The sequence below is a fragment of the Lactuca sativa genome, chromosome 7, assembly GCF_002870075.4.
Source record: "Lactuca sativa cultivar Salinas chromosome 7, Lsat_Salinas_v11, whole genome shotgun sequence".
In the NCBI taxonomy this organism is placed as follows: Eukaryota; Viridiplantae; Streptophyta; class Magnoliopsida; order Asterales; family Asteraceae; genus Lactuca; species Lactuca sativa.
Window position 1 is genome coordinate 128,867,667 of NC_056629.2, and position 23,091 is coordinate 128,890,757.

Genomic DNA, 23,091 nt, shown 5'->3' on the forward strand with positions numbered 1-23,091 from the left:
AGAAAGTGACCTCTGGATATCCATAACTTGAGGACAAATTATGGGCTCCATTAAAACACATAAATGATCAAGAATTAATTCTAAAAAATTCAGAAATAATTCCTATCATCTTCTAAATTCATAAGAACATGAACATGATCATCAAAATTTCAAGAATTATATGAACACATAAAATCATGGAATTTTGATATATGCTATTGTAAATGGATTAGAACAACCATTACACCAACTAAAACAAGTTTTAAAACACCAAAACAGTTTAGGGTAATGTTTCTAGTCCATTTCCAGCAGCAAAAGTCGAAAATCTGCACTTTGTCGCTCCTACTCGTCGAGTGCATGAACCTACTTGGCAAGTAGGTTGAAGATACACATGGACTCGGCGAGTCCCCCCATGGACTCGGCGAGTTCATCAGTCAGACAGCAAGTTTTTCGACTTTTTCAACTATTTTGCATCAAGTATCAAACAAGCAAGCCTAGGCTCTGATACTACTGTTGGGTTTTGAGCAATCTAACACTTCCTAAGTGTGCATGCAACCCTAATAAACCTTGGATCTATGTTTGTCTAAATACATGCAAAATAATAATTTTCCAAGGTTTATAACCTATCTAACATGGCATGGGGAACATTTCAACATAAAAGTTAGAAGAGATTACATACCTTTTTGATGAGTTTGGTTCTTAAGGAGTTTAAGGGCCAAGCACCAATAGTGTGAATGCCTCAAATGGAATCACAAAACACCACAAACTCTTGGAAAACTTTGAGAGAGTATACACACTTTGTATTTTTCGGCCACACACAAGCACACACACACTAGTTCACTAGTTGCCATTTCATACACCATAAGCATGCTTATATAGTGTACATGGTTAGGGTGAAACCCTAATAACCCATGACCTTTCCTTTTCCACGGATCCATGGGTTAAAAGCTCCACGGATCATCCATGGACTTCCATCAAAGCCTAGCCCATTAACAAATGAGTGTTAGCCCACACCATATAAAATCAATAGCCTATAATCTAATTAGTCTTTCTTTTAATCTCTAAATTAATTCATAATTAATTTAAGACTAATACTAATTAAATAACATAACCTCATATTAATATATTATAACTTATAATATATTAATAAACATATGTGTATAACTCTCATAAAATTATCCATAAATAGTTTGGATGAGATGCAACCCAAATGGACCATGCCGGTCGGGTCAAGTATATACCAAATAAGTTATGGACTTAGACACCTTATCCAACAATATTCGCATTAGTCGACGAGCTACCTTTCGATTCTCATTTCGAGTTAATAGATTTTAGCTTAGTCCTTATCATATACAGAGGTACACTATGTTTCTTAACCAATCTTTTCCATCAACTTAATTCTTCATGATTCACACACTTCACTTGTGTATCCTGGACATCTCTGGTATAAACCGATCAGAATGTAGATACTAAACAAGTCTATGTTAATGATCTTTATTCATGAGTCTGTGATGATAATGAAACCCAACATTCCGAACTTATGAACGAATTGAGGGTAATCTTTACGTTCAAGATTTTCACGAAACATTTGTTTCGGTACCTTTCTTTGATATTCAAAATAGTATTCCTCTCATTTTGCGTGATCTTGATAAGATGTTCTTTCACTAAGACATTCTTCCTAATAGGATCCAATTTTTTTTTAAATATTGTTTCCGTCTGAATATCAGTTTTTATTCTTGTCACTTTACACTTTTGTCTCACCTTTGCTTGTCACTGACTACACCGGTCATACAGGTAATTTTGATCATTGAATTCGCACTTATGTTAAGTTGTGTTCATGTACAAAAAAGAGCCTACCTTAGAAGCCTATCTAAACGATATTCCTTTATGAATATTCGATTGTATTTCATGGAATACTACACAAGCATTTCGATATCTCTCTTGATATTGAATGAAGTGATCTTTACCTAGGATCCATCTGCTTTTACAGCGAATTGTTGTTTGATGTCACTATTCACGCATATTTTTTTTACCTTAGTTCTCACTATTTCTTTGGCACACATTTTCACAAGAAATCCTTGAGGTCTTGGGTACTACCAACTCAACCCTAGATTTCAAAATTTTAGTTATGATTTTGTTTCTCATCCCAAAAGCGAATGAGCCTTTCCTCAAAATCAAGGTTCGGTAATGGTTCTTATCCTCTTGGGACAAACAAAATAATTGATTGATGTGACAATTTGGTTGCTTCATGGTTCTCAAGGAAAAAGTGTTCATTACTTTTCAGATGTGGCAACTTATACGGCAACTGATCCACTTTCCTATGATACACGTGGCAAGATTTCATTGATAAAAGCTTCAAATTCAAATTATGTACTAAGTATAAAAGGGATTTGAGGTATCAAATAAAAACTTTATGTATCCTGTTTGAATATTTTCCCCAAAATCTTCTTTCATTATACTTATCACTTCAAACAAATCTCCAAAACCCTAACAACGCCGACAACAACTGTTCATGTTGATCCATCTCAAACCACTGATGAATCCACATCTCAACCCTTGTTGAAGATCCAGATTTCAAATTATCAAGTTCAACCAGATGTTTCAAAGTACCCAAAAGGGTTACAAATTTTTATCATGGCTCTTAATCACTCTGTGCTTTCACCGATCATGACTTCTTCTTTTTCAGGGCCAATAACATGGTTATCTTTGGCCGGTTCCACTGTTGTGTTCAGCAAAACCTCCAAAGTTGTAATATTCCAACTTACGAATGAGAAAAATTACAAGCTCATGAAGAAACACTTTGCCCTGATCATAAAACTTCCCAACACTAGTCCGTTTTATGAAGTGACCAATGACCGAGTGATCCATATGGTCAATGAGATGGGTCATCAAACTCCACTCACAGGAATCAGTTAGTTCAAGAAGTCATCTTTTCCTTGTATCTAGAATTTTCTCTTCGGAATTTTTATTCGATGTCTCACATGTTGAAGTGTTCGTCTAGACAAAGATAAGTTGGAGATCTATGTCCCGATTGTTGGGTTATATTATGACTTAAAGGTGGACTATATTTCACAATTATGGGGGTAGTTTGGAACTGGTATCTCACATACCAATGTTGCAAATGGTGTTTCGTGTGCAAGATAATCGAATTTAATTCTTCAAGTTGTGTATGAGAAGGAAGGCATTCTTGCTCCATCTGATGTTCCAAAATCAGAGTTCGCCATCTATCAACATTCGAAGACCGTTGAAGATGACTCAGAGATTTTTCCTTCTGTTGCAAGAATTTTGGATGCCATGCTTCGAATGGTTGATCCGAGGAACCCTGTTCTTGTTGCTTACCTTTCAACAATCAACCTTGATGTGTATATAGGGGTTTTTGTCACATCTCGCTAAAGCAGAAACATGAGGCATGGCAGTATAAAGGGTCTCATAGCAAAAGTTAATAGTCAACACCAACCATAGTATTAAAAACTTTACAAATTACAATAATTTTGAACAACTTTTAAAAGTAATTACAATGTATTAAAATAGAACACATGCAAATGCTCCTACAAGTGTTGTGTCTCTACGTGCCTCATAATAGTTTGTGTGTTCACAGATTAAAAATAATATTGGTTTCATAAATCGAAATCAATGTTTTGATAAAACGTTTCCATGAATAAAAATATATTGCTAAAATGAGTAAATAAGTTTACATAAACAAAGTTCGTTGTCATCATGAGAAATAAGTATGTTGCCCAAATGAGATGCAATGTTCATATCCTCATGGGAAATAAAGTTCGTTGCTAAAATGAGTAAACAAGTTTCATTGTTAAGACAAGTAAATAAGTTTCCTGTAATAAAAATTTCGTTGCTATAATGAGGAACAAAGTTTATTGCTATAATAAGTAAACAAGTTTGTATGTATATGAGCAAACAATGAGTTCACAACCAAGCCTATGACTGACGCCCTATCAAGATCTATGATTATCGTTTCATAGATTAATATGGTATCATGCACTCAAGAAATCGGGCGAGTGAGGAGTTGTGAATTCCTAATAGCGCTATCCATAATGACCATTGGCTCAAAGAGTTACTGGTTGGAGTAAAGTGGAAGGGACTTAAGACAAGAAGGCCTCATGTTTCAAGTTGCATAAACATGTATAGCAAAATATAGCAATCAAGTTTGATATAAATCAATTTAAATACAACAATAAATAGTTTTTCGGTCATGTTTTTCCACCCCAGAACATTAAAACCGAAAATAGGGGGATGCGTGAATACTCACAATGCTTTAAGATGATGCAAATGATGCATTGAACTAAGTTCCACTTGTACCACTACTGATTCCTATAATAATGGTATACACTAGTGAGTCTCTAATCGAAATCTAACACTAGCATACTTAACTTCTACAATATAATTATGCCAATAATATGTCAAAATTTTGATATTGATATGTTATAAACATTTTTCTGTGAAAAATAAATTTCCATGAATCAATTGTTATATAACAATTTAAGTGAAAATTTATTATTATTGCAATGTTAATATTTAACATTTTAAGAGGTGTTCCAATGATTAAATATTCAAAAACTAAATAAATTTAGTTCTAAAATTTCCCAAACTTTGTATTTCAGTTTTAACTGAAGTCAAAGATGTTAAGATAAATTTTCTTGGATTTTTGATTTGTCTAACTACTTTTCACCATTTTAATTCCTTGAATAATCACAAAATCATGGGAAACTAGTAAATTATGATTAAAAATTCTTATATGTGTAACTATTTTAAAGTGTACACAATCTGGGAAATGTATTGAAACTCATTTTTGAACAGTAAATCCATATTTTTAGAATTTAAGTGTGTTTAATACTAAGAAGATAAAAATAAATAGTAAATAGTTAAGATAAATCCCCCAAATATTTATTTACGGTTATAATGTAGTAATAAAAGATTTCCTGGTATATATTTATGAATTTTGGATATGTTTAACTATTTTTCATGTATTTCATTCTTTTAATATACATTAAATCATGGAAAAATAATAAAAGGTTATGGAAAAATTATCAAATTTTTCTGTGAAGGTTATATAATATATATAAGCTTCGAAAAATAATAAATGTGATTTTTATCACTTGGAACCCAATTTTTGTTATTTATTTGCGCTTAATAACAATAAAATAAAAACTAATGGTAAATAGTAATAACAATTTCTAAAACTTCATGGGGGAAGTTGGGTTATAGTATAGCTCATTCATGAATTTTTTCAGAATTTATTTACTAGTGTAAGTATTTTATATGCTTTAACACTCTATTTTCTTATTATTTTCATGTAAAAATAAAGAAAATATATTTGGAGCTTAAAATTTCCAAAATGCATCTTCATACAATTTAATAACAACGAAAGATCGTTTTCTTATTTTGGATGTCGATAAACAAGCCTAAAAGCTCAATATATTATAGATAAAAACTTGGTTCTTGTGATTTTGGTAAAGGTTATTGATGTAACTTTGAAATTTTTTGGAACATGTTCTAAAGACTTTTGAATCAAGATATTTTTATCCCTAATAATATATGATGTTAAGTGCTCAAATTAATTTTACCTAGATTTTTAGTGATGAATAAGTACTTTGATCATGCAACAGAAAACTAATATTAATAAGGAAAGTGTTGTTGGAGCAACAGTTTTGTAAAAATTGTTAAAAATTGAAATCTTAATGTTTTGCATTGAAACCACTTGGGTTGGAACGCTAACTCATGTTATTATAATCCAGAAAAGAATCTAGATTTTTGGTTAAGAAATGAGTGAGATATAGTAGTTCAAAGTCAGGTAAATAAATCTGATAGATTGCAAGCATTCTAATAGGTTTGAAAAAAGTGAGTTTTAATCATTACCTTGAGTAAATGTTTAGAAACCTTTTTAAAGACATCATGACTCATGCATGTTATATTCATGTTTCTAGAGATCAAAAAGATTTAAAATCATAAAATACATACATTTATTCATGTACAAAATTTTGTTTCTCAAAAACTCTTAGCTTGAGTTTGATGTTTTGATCTATAAAAATAGATTTTTGCACTAAGATCATGACATGTAACCTTGTTTTTCATACATTCATGGTGTTAAAACACATCCATGATGTTCTAAAAGAATTTTAACCATAGAAAAACAAGTTTGAAGAAGATGAAGGAGTATAAGTCGATTGTTGGTGTCATTTGCACATGCATGGCTTAAATCATGATCTTAACATAGGTTTGATCATGGATTTTCACCATCTAATCAACATGCAAGATGTTCTTGGTAAAAATATACAAGCATCATCATAAAATCTGAAAATGGTGATGATGTTATAAAAAGGAGAGACGAAGATAAAGATTTAGCACATAAAATCATAAGAAAATAATAGAAACTTGCATGCATGATTTAGTTAGGTGTTTTTACCTTGATGAGTCCTTATGGATGATGGATTTTTTTTTGTGAAATGGTGTTTTTTTCTGGAAATTTCCGTGGATGAAAAGAAGAGAATGAATGGGGGTTTTAGAGAGAAGAAAAGAGAGAAAAGAAAGATTTCATCTCTCTGGATACCCAATCTCTCTCGTCATCTCTTTTGGGTTTCTCTTCTCCAAAATTGGCCACCATAATATAGAGATGTATATGAACTTTTGATGAATCGAATGTAAAAATCTCTCCAAGTTATTATTCTTCTTACATCGGATTTCCTTTAGAGAGAAAATTTTGAATGAATGAGTGGTGTGTGACTTTTGGGGGAGAGATGAAGAGAGAGAGAGAGAGAGAGGAGAGTGAGGTATGGATTTTTTTGAATGGAGAGAGGGGCCACCTCTTTTATATTTTATAAAATCCAAATCTTTTATAAAAATATCAAATTTTTATAAAATATGCTTCTTATCCTAGTTTTTTATTCATAAAACCTTGATTTTTGACTTATAAATTAAGGGTAAATGTTTTTGACTTAATTTTTATTTTCCTTGATTATATTTTCCTGAATTTCATTATTTGAATTTGATATTATAAAGTCCATACCAAATTTTAAGGATGTTTAGGTGTTAAAGTTTATAAATTTGAGTTTTTAGGGTTTTAGGGTCTTGAGATTTAATAAATCTTTGGATATCGAAATAAATTGAATCTTAAGGACTTCGAATTATTTTTGGGTTTCCTAACTATTCAAGTAAGAAATAATTTTTGTAATTTATTTTTATCAGTTTATTGGCATTTCTATGTAGTGATCCCAAGATTCAAGCAAAATTGAAGAATCAAGTATACTAGTCCTAGTTTCAACTTTGACCTATGTTCCTACGAGACTCAAACTTAATTTCTACTACTAGGTCAAGTGCATGATGTGTGTATATGATTCATGAAAAGGTGTTCGAGTCAAAGAGTGACCCGAATATGGTTAGTCACTACAATTAAGTAGTTGTAGAATTCACATATCAATATGAAATCTAAGTACACTATCCATTGTTTATAATTGTTTCCAAGTTTATAGTAAGTTATAACTTAGCTTCTAGTTACTACGTCTACTATGTGTCGTGCCTATACGTGCAACTAACTTTATCCAAATCTAGAATTGTCTCAAATTTTGAGAGTTATCACAGTTTTGTTGCCTAAAAGAATTAAAGGTACTTCGAAACATGATAAAAGCTCCAAGAAATCCACTAAGGTTGCACAACCTAAATCAGTACATGAGGCAGTGGAGAAGGAGGTCACGAAGCCAGTTCAAGAAACTCATAAAGAAGTAGTGCCTTCGAAAAAGGTGTCCTTAAAAGAACGAAGAAGCCAGCCCACAGACCTCGTCATTCACCAGAAAGGAGGCCTATTATCGAAGAAGTTCCTGAGTTGTCTCTTTCTTCACCTAAGGAGGATTATCTGTCGACGATCAGGAAGATTTGCAAACCCCAACTCAATCAAAGGGGTGTTATCATCAGAGAAATTCTTTCTCCTGTTTCTCCTGCTTCAAAGAAACAAAAAGCACATGTCATGGTTAAGAAAATCAAGAAGAAGAAGAAGAAGAAATTAGAAGATCCTCTGGATGAGGTTGTACAAGTGACTGACTTCGAAGATAATGCTACTCAATCTCCTATTCGCAATAAAGACATTGGCTTCACATCACCTCAGAGGGACTCTCCAGTTAAGTCGACTTTTGAGGCGACTGGAAGTTTCAGTGGCTTTGTGAAAGTATCTAATACAGACATAACCACTCATTTAGGTGATCATTCAACCATTTGCATCCCTAAGCAGACTATTGTCATACCACCCGAAGTTTTGATGCCTGAATTTGTTTCGGAGGAGGTTCAAAATTCTGGCATCCCTATGAAAATATCTAATATGGATACAAATGTCAACAAGGGTGATGGGATGTTGACATTCGAAGCTCAAGGTAACCTTACTGTTGCAACATATTTTGTTCCCATTTCACTTGTTCATTCATCTTCCATCGAAACCACCCTTATTGACATTTCTACTTCATTATCACCATTTCATACACCACTCCCACTTCGTTACCTGCTTTCACTATTTCATGTACCTACAACAATATCTTGAATTAACCTATTAGTTCCCTTTTCCCTTCTCAATCAACCGAAGGTGAAAAATCAATTCCTGAGGTTGATCAAGATGAAGATGATGTCATGGTCTCATTTTCTGACATGTAACTCAACCCTAAAGAGGAGAACGTTCTTGACCACATGCTGATGTCAGGAAAGCAGTTCAAAATCTTGAACCACAAGCTGAATTCTTTGTTACAGATTCAGGCTGACACAGGGAGTCACAATACGGTGTCTATGATTAAGGTTGATGTGCTATTGAAATCTTAAGAGCATAAGTTGAAGGCTGCTATGGAACAAATAGAATCAAAACATGAAGAGTTTTTGAAGCAGCATGTTGAGAATTTTAAACATGAAGTTAAAAAGCTTCGTGAAGTAGCCAAAGAACGGCATATTCTATTTGTCGGAGAGGTTAAGAAGGTTCAAGAATCTATGAATTTAAAGGTGGATTCCCTAAAGTCAGAACTGTTGAAGGAGGTGACTAATTTTACTGCCTTCAAGAATCTGTGAATTCAATTCGTGATGTTGTTTCTGAGGCAATTCGAAAACTTGTTCAGAATTTTACTGCCTTCTCGACAAAGGATTCGCAAGTGTTCACCAAGATGGAAGACTTTTTGGCAACCATGAAGGAGTCCATTTCAAAGCTTGATTCTTCTTCAAAATCTTTAGTTTCTCAGGAATCCTTATCTTCAATGTTTTCCTCTTTGGAGTCTAATCTGAAATAAGAACTTGCTCCTCTTCTAAAGTTGGCGAATTTGATGCCAACAAATGCCCCGCCTATTAACACTGGGGTGCAAGGGGGAGAAAAGGAGGTTGGTTCTTCAAAATATCATGATCAAGGAAAGGTGATTGGGAAGGTAAGAAGTGCACAAATTTCAACTTCTCTTCCTAAGGCTATGTCAACAATCTCAACCATAGTGACTTCAAAGCCTTTGACCAAAGGCATAATCATTGGTTCAACTGTTGGGGGTTCGAACTCTAAGCCATCATCCTCGAATCTAGCAAAAGGTGATAGAGGAAAGGGTATTGTGAAGTAGTTTTCAGAAGAAGAGAAAAAGAGGAATATTGAGAAAGAAATTGAAAAACAAAGACAACTTAACAGCGTCTTGAGGCAAAGGCAAGGTGATCCTCCAGGTCTTGAGAAAGGAGATCCAACCAAGCAGTATTACTATGACTATTGAATAGATTGTTTCATCAAGTGAGACGTATGACTTTGAGAAACTACTGAAGAAGAGTTATGAGATAGAGAACTCAGACTTCAACTAGCTGGATTTTCCCATCAATCATATAATGTTTATCTCGGCTCAGTATCAGTTGGTGGATAAATTTGATGACAAGGAGGAATAAAAGAAGCTTAAGCTGAGATTTCATGTTGTCCTTGGAAAGAAGGAGGAGGAAGTCTAGTCCTTACTAAATATTGTGAAAGTTCTAAGTGTTTCCAAGGATAAGTTGTTCGAAGGGTTGTTGTAGAACTTTCGCTATCATGTGATTCGTGTTAATAACGTTGCTTGTGATTTCTCGGTGGCTGATTTTCCTTTAATGAATCTAAATGATGTCATTTGTGTTGCATAGATCTTGAGTGGTGTTGATGTATCGAAATTTCAGGTGAATAGCAAAGAATACTTTTTGATAGGTTTTTCTCATATCAAGTTATTTATAGACAATTACTACGATTGTCTAGCATTGACTGATATGGAGCTTTCTTTAGCAATGGGAAGACAAGTGATTGTGCCACAATCAGTTCTGAAAGGTCAAGGAAGCTTGAAGGATTTCGAAGATGGAGAAATATGGGTCAAGCCATTGGGTGTTATGTTTGGTAGGAAGAATAAAAATCAGAAGATTACTAAGTTTTTGTTCAAAGTAGAAGATGTTGAGAGATATACAAATACACAGTACACAAGTCAACTTATTCATCCTAATAAGTGGCAAAAGGAATACGGCTTGTGATAAGGCCGAGATTCGAAAGACGATCATATGGTACAGTACTTCATCAAGAAACGAAGATGCTAATAACTTAGGATTCGACACTTCTCACAAAGGGGGAGAATTTAGAGTTCGATATATGTTGTGAGATGTCGAAGCGTCTTTGGTCATGTCTAGTGTCGAATTTTGTTTTGATTCATCCATTCTATGTATTTCATAAGGGCAGTTTAAAGTTCGAAGCTTCAGCTTAGCCCTTATGTATTTTTTGTGTTCTGTTAAATCCTATAAATAGAGGTAAGTATACGAATTAGAGTAACTTTTGTGAACTGAAAGAACACTTTACTCTTTCATATTGTGTACTCTTTTAGAAGCAATAAAAGAGCCAAACATATTATATTTACGTTTTGTGTTCTTAAATCAATTTATATTCTGATTTCATTCTTACACTCGATTTATACGAACTACAGAAGGGACCTTATCATTCTCCTCACGATGATGAATAGTGGAGACTATAAGGCGCTACATCAACCGGTGCAAAAGTGTGACATCTCGGAATTTTGGGATAATATTATAGACGACCAATTCACCACGAATCTCGTGATAATCTGACTTATTGAGTTTTAGTGCATCCTAAGTAAAATAAATAAGATCATCTAAACTATTATAAGATGTCAGATGAGACCTTGCTTCCAAATGTGTGAACTATCAAGCGAAATCAAAAGGCTCAAACCGCAACGCCGATTAATGCATCTGAAAAACTGAAATTTTGCATTAAGCAAATTTGAGCAAACAAAACATTAAAATATTATAGTACATGTTCCCCTATTTCCGAAAATATAAAGAATGTCGAAAAGAGAGTTCGTATGCAAAATATACGACAGTTTTAAGAAAACACACAGTAAAACATGTTTTTCTTTAATCTTGTAAAACCGAATCAAAACGCTCAAATGTGTGAACTATCAAGCGAAATCAAAACGCTCAAACCGCAACGCCGATTAATGCATCTGAAAAAATGAAATTTTGCATTAAGCAATTTTGAGCAAACAAAACATTAAAATATTATAGTACATGTTCCCTTATTTCTGAAAATATAAAGAATGTCAAAAACAGAGTTCGTATGCAAAATATACGACAATTTTAAGAAAACACACAGTAAAACACAGTTTTTCTTTAATCTTGTAAAACCAAATCGATCCCTTGAGGTACTTACGCATTGTTGATGGAATTTCATAGAATGTTTTGGGAATCATACTATAGTCTATTATTTAATTCCACACTTGAAATATTTTTAGCAGAAATATTCACGAAAGTCGCGAAAACAGACACCATGAGACATTTAGACGTGAAACTTCGAACGCAATATCCCAGAGTTTTGTAATTCCAACAATTAATCTGTTTGATGTCCCAGAATCCTTGAATTAGACTCTATCTAACCATATTTTCCTACTGAACCCGATTTGGAGTATGTTTGGGCATTTAATGGGGGTATAACCCATGTGGGACCCAAGAGGAAAACAAAATATGATTTCATTTCCTCCTAACCTTACTTTCCCATGTGGCTTTACTCCCCTCCCTCCTTCTTCCCCCCCCCCCCCCCTTTCTCCTTGGAAGCATTGGTGAATCCATTCAACACACAAACCTCCAGGCACTTCTTCTTTTATTCTTGATCACTCACTCTCACTCTATTCACCCTGACTCATTTCAAAACGAATCCAAACTTATAATACAAAATAAAATAAACTTTTTTTATAAATATTGATTTACGAAATATAAGTTAGAATAAATAAATTTGTAGAAATTATTAATTTGATTTCAAGTTAAATAAATTTTTGGGTTTATTTAAATACTTTTGAAAATAATAAATTAAAATTTTAGATAAAATTTATTTAAAATAATTCTTTAAATAAATTTTGAATTAACAAAACTTGGGAAATTATTATACTTATTCAAAATACCAAATCACGCCAAACATTAATGTATATCGAAATTTTCTAGGAAATTGAATTAATCCTGGAGATCACGACCTCACGACAATACTTTCCGGTTTTCAAAACAACTTGATAACCACTCGATAAGGTGAGTGTTACGGCCCCACTTTTACATATTTTCGGGGTGGAATACATGTCCGACTTGCACTATATATATATATATATATATATATATATATATATATATATATATATATATATATATATATATATATATGTATACACACACACACACACACACACACATATATATATATATATATATATATATATATATATATATATATATATATATATAAACACACACACACACACACACACATATATATATATATATATATATATATATATATATATATGCTTTGTTTATACAAACAACATTATAATTTTATGTAATATAAATCATACAAAAGTATTATTTACTACTCTACAACTTACGGTACGGGAAATTTGGTTTGAAAGGCCATATAGGGTCGTTGGATTTTAGAACGACTTAATTACAAAAATGATCATGCCCTCTGGTGTTTCATGTCTGGCTCGCGTAAACACATTACTAGTTTCGGAAATATTTGTTAAAAACGCTTATGAGTTATTACTAACAACCTAGTTTTAAACCTCAATATCAATATATGTTATGCCATTAAAATGATACAAATAATAAAAGTAACATATACTTTTCGACTACAAAATGTGTTATGACTGTATAGACGGTTATCAACTTGGTAGTTTCAATATATCTCATACATACAGAAAAATATATAGGTTTATATATTTATACAAGTTATAGAACTTGTATGTTAGGCTCATAAATGTGCTTGTGTACACTACGCTAAGATTTATCACCTATTTAAAAAAGTGTCGTACACTTTTACGTTTATGCTTATCAAATATATTTTCCGTTTATCTGTTTACCTGTATCTACAGTTGTTAAGTAAAACCTTGACAGATCACTTTATCTGTATATCCGTATGTCAGTTTGACCGTTTACTCGTACGACTTTATCACTATAAACTTTAACTAGATTTCATTATCTAGAAACCACAGTTTAGATTTCTATCTTTATCAAACATTTGCAAACACAATTTTAATTACAACAAAGGCAATACTTTTCGGATCATATTAAAAAGTATCATCATTACAAAAAAACTTGTGACACTCACCAACCTTTGTGTTGAACATCAAACTTATATCTATTCTCAGGAGATCATTAGACAAGATTTCAGATAGAAGATTAGTCATGGATTACAGACGACCTAGCTATCTAATTCTTGTTATCTTCCTACCTATTTAAGGAAGCTACTATACTATTATTATATGTAAGCACCTTGTCTTCAAACTTAATGATGGAATACAAATGTTGTTTGTTTATCGTTGTACTTGTGTTGTATATTCAGTTTATTTGTGATCCACGAACTTAGCCGCACAGCCCGACATGCTCCGCCTCAGTTGGGGTGTGACAAAAAGAGACTTGAACTTGTTTTCCTTCGCCGACCTTGACACGTACTCGCCGACAGCAAGGGCCCAAAAGCTCAGATGACTATATTCTCTCGGCTCCAAGAGAATACAACTATCTAAGTAGGCCTCCAACAAAGGACGATCGGTATCCCCGACAAGGCATATCCCTAAACGCTTCCCCAGCTCTAACAGACTTCAAGATCAGGTAACCCCACAAAACCTGAATGACAAGGTTGAGTCGTCCGACCAAACTCTAGCATCCTGGTTGAACAACATAGTAGAGAGGAACTCTAGAACGAGCTCCCTAAAGATAGTCTCCTGGAAACCTAGAATGCGGCAACAGGCATGACTATCGAAAGTTACGAGACTTGTCTCATCGTGAAGATATTGCATGAGAAAATCTTTAGTAGCTCCGTCAAACCCAACTCATGCGCAACATGTCGGTCGAGGGACTGCGGAATTCTGATTTGCTTAGTCATTTGCTCTAAACCCCTCTCAATGTAAAAATCCCAAGCAGGAAGCGTAGCAATGTAAGAATCCGAGGCAGGAAGTGTAGCAAGGAAAGACAAGAACGGGTGTGTTGGCCAATCTTGAGGAAAATGATGGGTTTTGGCTATAAGAACATCCTCTGTGCTCATACAAACCCTAATTCTTGGATCTAGGTTTCTTTATTGTACATGCAAGTTATCCATGACTATAAAACCTAGATCTAGCATATGATAATCAATATAACATATAATTAGGGTTTAGATCATACCTTGATTGTTATGTAGCAATAACAATCCCAAATCCTTTTTATATTGACTTTAGAAAGCTTAGAGTCACAAATGTCACTCCTCTAATGGTTCACAAACACCAAGAGCAAGAGGATGAGGAGGAGAGAGGATGGAGGCTGCCCATAACGTGTTCTAATCCTAGAAGAGAAGTTTCCCCACGTTTTTTAGCCTTAACGGTTCTATATATAGTGAGGCTATTAGGGTTATCTAACAAGGAAACCCTAATTTGGATGATTAAGCCCTAAGCAACCCATGGACCCCTTTCCTTAAGGCCTTGGACGATTTCTTATGGGTTTCCCCATAGAATTCGTCCACTCCTTAATATAAGGCAATCCATAGCCCAAATTGCAATTATCTTATAATTACAATTCCAGTCCCTTAAGTTTAATTAATCTCTTTTAGTCACAAAACTAATTAGCAATTAATTATTGACTAATATTAATTAAACAATATGATTTCTCCTTTAATATATTATTCTCTTAATATATTAACAAATCATATTTAATCCTTTCTCTCCATAATTCATCCTATCAAGTTGCTTTGGTTAATCCCTTAAGTTATGGACTTAGACACTAATCCAACAGTCTCCCACTTGGATAAGTCTAATAACTATTATGCGTATGACTTCAGATCCTGATCTGCAATCGTAGCTTTCCAAAGCGGCTGTCAACTTTGATCCTATCAGATACGCATGTCCTTTAGATAAGGGATCATATATTCCTCCATTATAGATATCGTATAAGACATGATTTCTAATCATTCTCTCTGTACTATTTCTCGATTTCCAATTTATGACGACTGACTAATTGAACAAATCAAATTAGCCCTAGCCCGACCGAGCATTTACGTTTGTCCTCACTAAATCATCGAGGGGCCCAAAGATATCGCTTTTATCCTTCTTTGGATAAAAGGAATGGATAAACTTTGATTCAATGCTTGCTTGCACTCACTCATCGAATCACACACAACAATATGTTTTATGACACCAAGTTACTAGTGCATTTACATATTATCAATGTGCAACCGATTTGCAAGATACAACTCACACATCTCGGTTTCAAGAATATAAGATGTTATCGTCTCACCAATCACTCGTGATGCAATTCATGGAGTGATCCAAGTGAGCGTGGGTTTTAATCCAATGCTCAAATCATATTCCTAAGCACTCATGAACGTTGCAGCAAACATTTGCTTATGTCTAATACTTTTTTAGACAATCCACACACCAATTCACGACAGTCTTTATTCATACCTACTTCCAACATATGAACGACTGTGGCCCGTTCGAATAATTTGACTGTTCTCAACCAATTAAATTATTCAGGAAGTCAAAACATGCAAAGTGAAACACAAGAATAATACTAATCCCATATGGCCTCAAACCTTTGAGTATAAATAAATCATCTTTTATTTTTCACCATATCCATTACTCATTATTTGTTGTTTCGGTTAATCAACTTCTTACTTGAATTATCATACTTGTCCCATGCTCTTAGCATGCACACAATGTTTACCTATGGTTCTTACTTTATGAAATAGATCAAATTGAACACATTTCCAATCATTCTCATTTCACAACTCCTAATACTTTTTCATAAGTGAAAGAATATTGAATTCCTGTCACTTATGGAATATGTTAGATTCTAACAATTTATGAAATGATCATTTCCTAATGCCACTGCACCAAAGTCACAATGACTATTGCCAATGAAACTACAAAGTCCTATATCGGAGATTGTTACAAGACAATTCCTTAGATATGATGTCTTTCACTCAAAGTACATTCCTTTGAACATCCTTTTGCATAAAAGTTTCTAATCTAGACATAGATTTTCAATATCCAACTCCCAATATGGAAACGTTTACATATTTTCCATATGACAACTCATTCTTAATAGAATTTTATCTATTCATAATAATGTCGATATGGTCCATCCAATATGGAAACATTTCCATATTTTCCAATACTATACTTCCAACTACTCACAAGCGACCAATCCTCGGCGAACTTTGGATTGTCCTTTGATAGTTGTTTAATTATCTTAGTCAAAACCGATTCTTGTCCTTTTCCCTCTAAATGCGCTAGACATTTGGAAAATTTTAGAATGGTCAAATATTATAGCATTTTCAATCGATCCTATACCCAAAGCGTATGGGACACAATGCATAATGTCTTACATAAAGATTTGATACTTTATCAATCTTCTGCCATAATATTTTAGGTGCTATGTTCTCAAAATTTGAATTGTGAAGAGGAATGCCGTAATCATAATCGAAATTTTAAGAATACACTATGTACCTTTGACTAAATTTATCAACATTCCACAACCTAAGCCTTTAGATTTGAAATGAAGCATAATATTCTCTCCCTTAATTATATCAAAACAACTATACAACACTTACGACTTTGCAAGGTATAACTCTTGTTTTTCTATAATTAATATTGCTAACTTGCAATACTTTCCTTAATAATCATACAATCATAACATTTATGCTCCCACTATCATGATGATTATCTTAAATATTACTAAAAGAGAAACCTTATGACATCATTTTAAATAATCTGGATCATTGATTGTATTTTAATCTTATTTTTTCACCATTAGATCAAATTGCTGACATCATCTTCCCCATATGGAATGTATTTAATTCCAATAAATGCTTTCCAATCATGAATCAATAACTTACATTCGTTGAAATGGAATGTATTTAATTCCAATAAAAGTTTTCCATATTTTACATCTTGAATTTTCAGTTATGAAGATTTTAATATGGTCAATTTTAAAAACATATTACTAACAAATCATTTCAATCAAGGCCTTAATATCAACCATTAATATAAAATCTTTTTTATTAGGAAATCATTAATACCGAAAATTCATATTCAAATTATTACATACATATACGATTCATCATTGAATCCGCGACTCACATTTATTTTCAATCGTTTCTTTTCTTCAAACCTTCTCCTACAACATCGTTAATATTGCTTATAACTTCCATCATCATTTTCTGCAATAAACATTCGCTCTTGTGCGCTAGAAGGTCGGTACATTCTTTCACTTTTTATATTTTTTTCGATTATTTTTTGTTCCTATATCAAATGTATGTATTCATATATTTCGATTTTCTTTGTCACAAATTACATGAAATCAGTTAACTACTTTTCTGAAACTTTTCAAATAAACATGAAAAGATATTATGTACCTTTAACAAAACAAAAATTAACTATCTTGGGAACTGACATTAATTACGAAAATGTTACTTTTATATATTAGAGATGATTATGATTTTTTTTTAATTTTTATGTCATAAGAATCCGGTTAATTTTGGCATGATTTTAAAATATCATTGAAATTATTATGTTTTTGTATATATCATATCAACCTACTTTTTTTATCTTTGTATAGTAACAATGAAATTTATTAATTTACACAACAAATATAGATATTTCAAATTTTGTAATATTATTATACCTTACAAAATACAACTCCCTCCAAAATAAATTTTCGTCAGTAATTTCATCCATAATTTCAACAAATTTAAATTTGTATTTTCTTTATATAAATTTTTTTTAATGATCCTGATTTTTTTTCTCCAAAAGTATATCAAACATTTACGACTTAAATAATGCTTCCCTGTTATAATTATTATTTTCCAAAAGTATATTCGTTTAATGAGGAATTTGATATAATAAAGGAAGTGAATGTTAATTAAAATGAGATATATATTTCATAATTCTTACATGAGTTTATTAAAAAAAATTAATATCAAGGTGTAAACATTACACATTTTTAAAGTGAAATTTCAGAATAAATACAAACGATGATGTTGTACAATGAAATATAAAATTGAATAGACTGGAAAAAAAACACTATTAAAGCAGTCAATCTTGAAAATAACATAGTTATGAAAAATTATAAAGTAAGATAAAAATTATAAGATATTAGGAGATTTGTAAAAAGTATATTTACTAAAAGCGTTACGGTTATTAGAAAAAATAAGACCGTTAAGATTATTGAAAATACAATATATAAACTAAGTTATCACAATAATAATGAAATGTCATTATTTGATATTTCATATAATTGAAAGATATATCAAATTACATTGATGATATACTAAAATTATTCAAAGTTGCGCAAAAACTAATGCAAAATTTTTGCGAACACCAAATAAATAAGAACAAACATAAAAGCTAACATTTATATTTATAATCAATTTAAAATAAACCAATCATGATTTAGAAAAGAATCTTCATTGATGATATACTAAAATTAAATCTATATAACATTTAACATTTTATAAATTATATTACATAACTTTATTTGAATAAATGAAATACATGTCAATATTTAATGCAATAGAAAAAACAGTATATTGGTTGTCAATATATGTTTAAATTAAGTAACATTATTATGCAATGAACGTCTAATTAAAATGCTTATAAATATATAAATATCATAACTATATGAGACGAGGAAAGTCGTTCAACTAATAAAACAAAAAATGATGTCTACAAAGAGATCTTTCAATGATTATATATATATTTATATTGTTCAATGTATTTTCTACACATTTCAATAATAACAATAACCATATATTTTTTTATAATCATTATAAAATATCTATAAACGATTATATGTTTTTTTATGCGTTTCCCGCGTTTAACGCGGGCTATAATCTAGTTATAAAACATAACACATTATGCTCCCACTAGCTTCGACATGTATTCAGAAACATCTTAACTTTCAGAAAAACAATACTTATTGAATTTCTTAAGTTCATGTTTCTAATACCTAGTGTTTTGATAATCCTTTATCAAGACTTCTTGAACTTATACACCTTTGTCTTAGATAGCTCATATGTTTGTCTAAACAATTCAGACTAATTGCCAAACCTCACAATTCGAATCATGGAAAGGGATACCGTAACCATAATCGAATTCGAGAATACAATTTTCACAATCACTATCCTTTTAAAATCTCTCTTAGTGAAAGCATTTCCTCACAGTCATTTTCATGAAGGAGGGAATCTTATGAGACTTAGATTTTAATGGTGTATGTGTTCCTATCCATGTGAATTTGTCAAAACTAAAGTTCACGACAAATTCAAACTCATATGGACCGAACTTTCTTAGTCTTGATTTCTTGCTTTATGGTAGCACAACTGCCCATCATGTCTTCCAAGTATTTAAGCAGCTCACTTTTTCCTATCAATGTACCTTTCATTGATCAAGGTCCTTGCCTTTTATGCATTCAAATGAGAACTCATAGGACTCACATGCATAATTAACCGAATTGGAATGGCACAGAAACAAAATAGTGTCAACACGATAGGTTGTAAACCTCAACTCATGTGCTAGTGATGATCGATAAGGTCTATTTTGATTTGTTCTTGAAACCTTTCAAGACCATTAAGACTCCCACTGATTCCTTGACATATAAGATTCTCTTGTCAATAAACATTTCTTGACAAAAAAATATTCAAGATTTGGTGTAGTTTTTATGAAAACACTTCATAAATTGGTCCTAGTTGGTCTTTGTCTTATCCAAGACATCACAACTTTCCACACTTGATGAATGTTATAAACCTTCTTAATACTTTTTCACTCAATGTCACAGTCTTAACTCTAAGACTTGTTTTGGAACGAAGTAGGATCGACTTCTTGATTTTAACCATTTCTTCAATTCTTGATTCCTCTTCTTAGACATACAATTGTACTAAGACTCACTTAGAGGATCAATTGAGATATGGTTCTTAATCATTAAGACCTATCATAAAGCATAAAAGGTACTCTCCCTTCTTCTTAGAATGGAGAAACTTTTATCTTTTTGCCTACTTGATTCTTCTTATTCGTTTTGCTATTGATTTAAACTTTTTCAATCAATTCAGGACTACACTTAATCTTATAAGTATAATCATATTTACTAAACCTTTAGTAAATCGTGACGAATATCTTTGTTGCTCTTATGGTAGACTTGGTCAACACACAACTTGTGTACTTGATCTCCTAGTCCTTCACTTGACTCTTTGTCAATGAATTAGTCTAATTTCCAAATATGAAATTTCTCATTCATCGTGCAACCAAGTTGCATGATTCCAAATTTCAGTCCAATTGAAACTTGGGCAATGAGAAACTTTCCCTATTTGGTAAATTCTCGACATTTTCATAAATAAGAATCATATCCATTCGTTGTAGAAATATGCAAACATCAATTTTCATAACGATTTCATTGCAAGGAAATAAACAAATAAATAAATAAGTTAAACCAAAATTTATTTTATTTATAAAAGCAGCGGAAAACATTTGTCCTTACAATGCAAAATCAACTGTAAACTATGTATTCAAAAAGAAAATTCCTAACAACTCTATCATAACTATCTAAGCTCAAAATCTAATCTTCAAGTCCATGCGATCTAGATCCATTTCTTTGTGATTAGATTCTTCTTGCTCTCTTACCAAGCTTCCTTTCTTTTCACCGATCCTGCAAAACATTCAAATGCAATCTTATCACATCATGTATCAAGAATCAATGAATAGGAGCTTGACGGAGTTAGATAGTGGATTTTACCTGAAGCGCAGCCATACTCTTTGACTCTTCCATCTTCTGGACTCTTCAGGCTCTTTGGGCAGACTTGTATTCAACGCCCTTTCTCTTGGCAGCAAACGCAGGTCGGTTCTCCTAGAACGTCCTTGGAAGCATGGTCGGTTGACTTTCCCAACAAATACGCTCCATTGCTTCGCCAAATCATTTCTGATTCAGCAGCAATGAGCATGTAAGTTAGGTCAATGAGGTTATCGTCATGATCCATCATATAATCTTTCTTTAGAACTCATTATACGATTCAGGGAGTGACTGCAAAACCCAGTTCATAGCCAACTCATCCGGGAATGACACACCCAACATTATCAACCTATCAATGTGTGATTTCATTCCTAGAATGTGGGCACACACGGGTTTACCATCTTCATGTTTCATTTCCAATAGGGCTTTAGTGATATTGAACCTTTCAATTCTTCGATCTTGTGGGTTAGGGAGAACAATTGGAGGAGGTGGAGGAAGTGAAGCATGATTTCTTATTCCTCGATCGAATCGTGGAATACCATCTTCATGTGGAATGTTTGTTCCATGGGATTTGGGAAGACCATAGTTGTCGAAATTTGACATCTACAAAACAGGAGAAACAAATTCAAGTTAGTTGATTGATTGAGTCCTTAGTAAATCACCCAAATAAGATACTAAGGCTAGGACCCAACACAATATTCTACAACTCGGGAGAGGGATGCCGTAACCCAAATTGCCGAACATTTGAAGGTAAGTGAATGACGATTCACTAATTTCCACCATGAAAAACGAAAAAGACAATTAAGTTTTAAATCTATGAAAACTCCTAGATCCTATGAGATTCATTGAACATTTCAATGGCATGTTTAAATCTCGATATGCCCCTCTTGTTTGTGACTGGGATGCCGAGGATCACAAAGCAGGTGTCAATAACCATGCAAACTACATGGTTCCCCCACATGTTACAGTCACCTATTCGATGTGCCGGTAAACCACACACGCTCCATCGAACTATGACAAACATTGAGTCACCCTTTGCTACCTTTGCTTAGAACCATTTAGTGTGCCGGTAAACCACACACGCTCCACTAACGTCTTTGCAAGGGCATAAAGTGTAATTTCATGGAATTGCATCAATTCACTTTTGCCTACGTAACTAAGATTGGGAATTTAAAAACATTTAGTTACTTTTGTACTTCAATATACTTATAATGGAAGGTTTCGTCCTATCCTACCCGTTCGGCTAACGACCCTCCACTAGTCAAGAGTGCGGTGGGTAAGAGTGGATACTCGCCATTTTATAGGCAATTTCCTTAAACACCCCTTATAGACCAGCTTCGTGAATGAGGCCTACTAACGGTAACACTGACTTTTACTCATACATATATATATATATATATATATATATATATATATATATATATATATATATATATATATATATATATATACATATATATATATATACATATATATATATATACATATATATATATATATATAATATTAGACTTTTAATGTTATATATAATATAAGGTGTATTTTACACTTTCAAAATACTAGGTGGTCAAATTTAATAATTATACATTTAATTCAATTAAATTGTAAGCCAAAATTTTTATGGATTTATTAAACCTCTTTTAATTATACACCTTAATTAATTAATAAAACCATAAGGGTGTGATTTGAACTTTTCAAAACAATACTAGGGTTTTAGAATTTAACATTCCTAATTAAACCTTTAATCAACTTTTAAATTCCAAAACTTGAGGACAAGTTTTGAAACATTTCAAAACATTAGGGTTTAGAATTTAAATATACATAAAAATTAAACTTTTAATCAAAATTTAAATTCCAAAA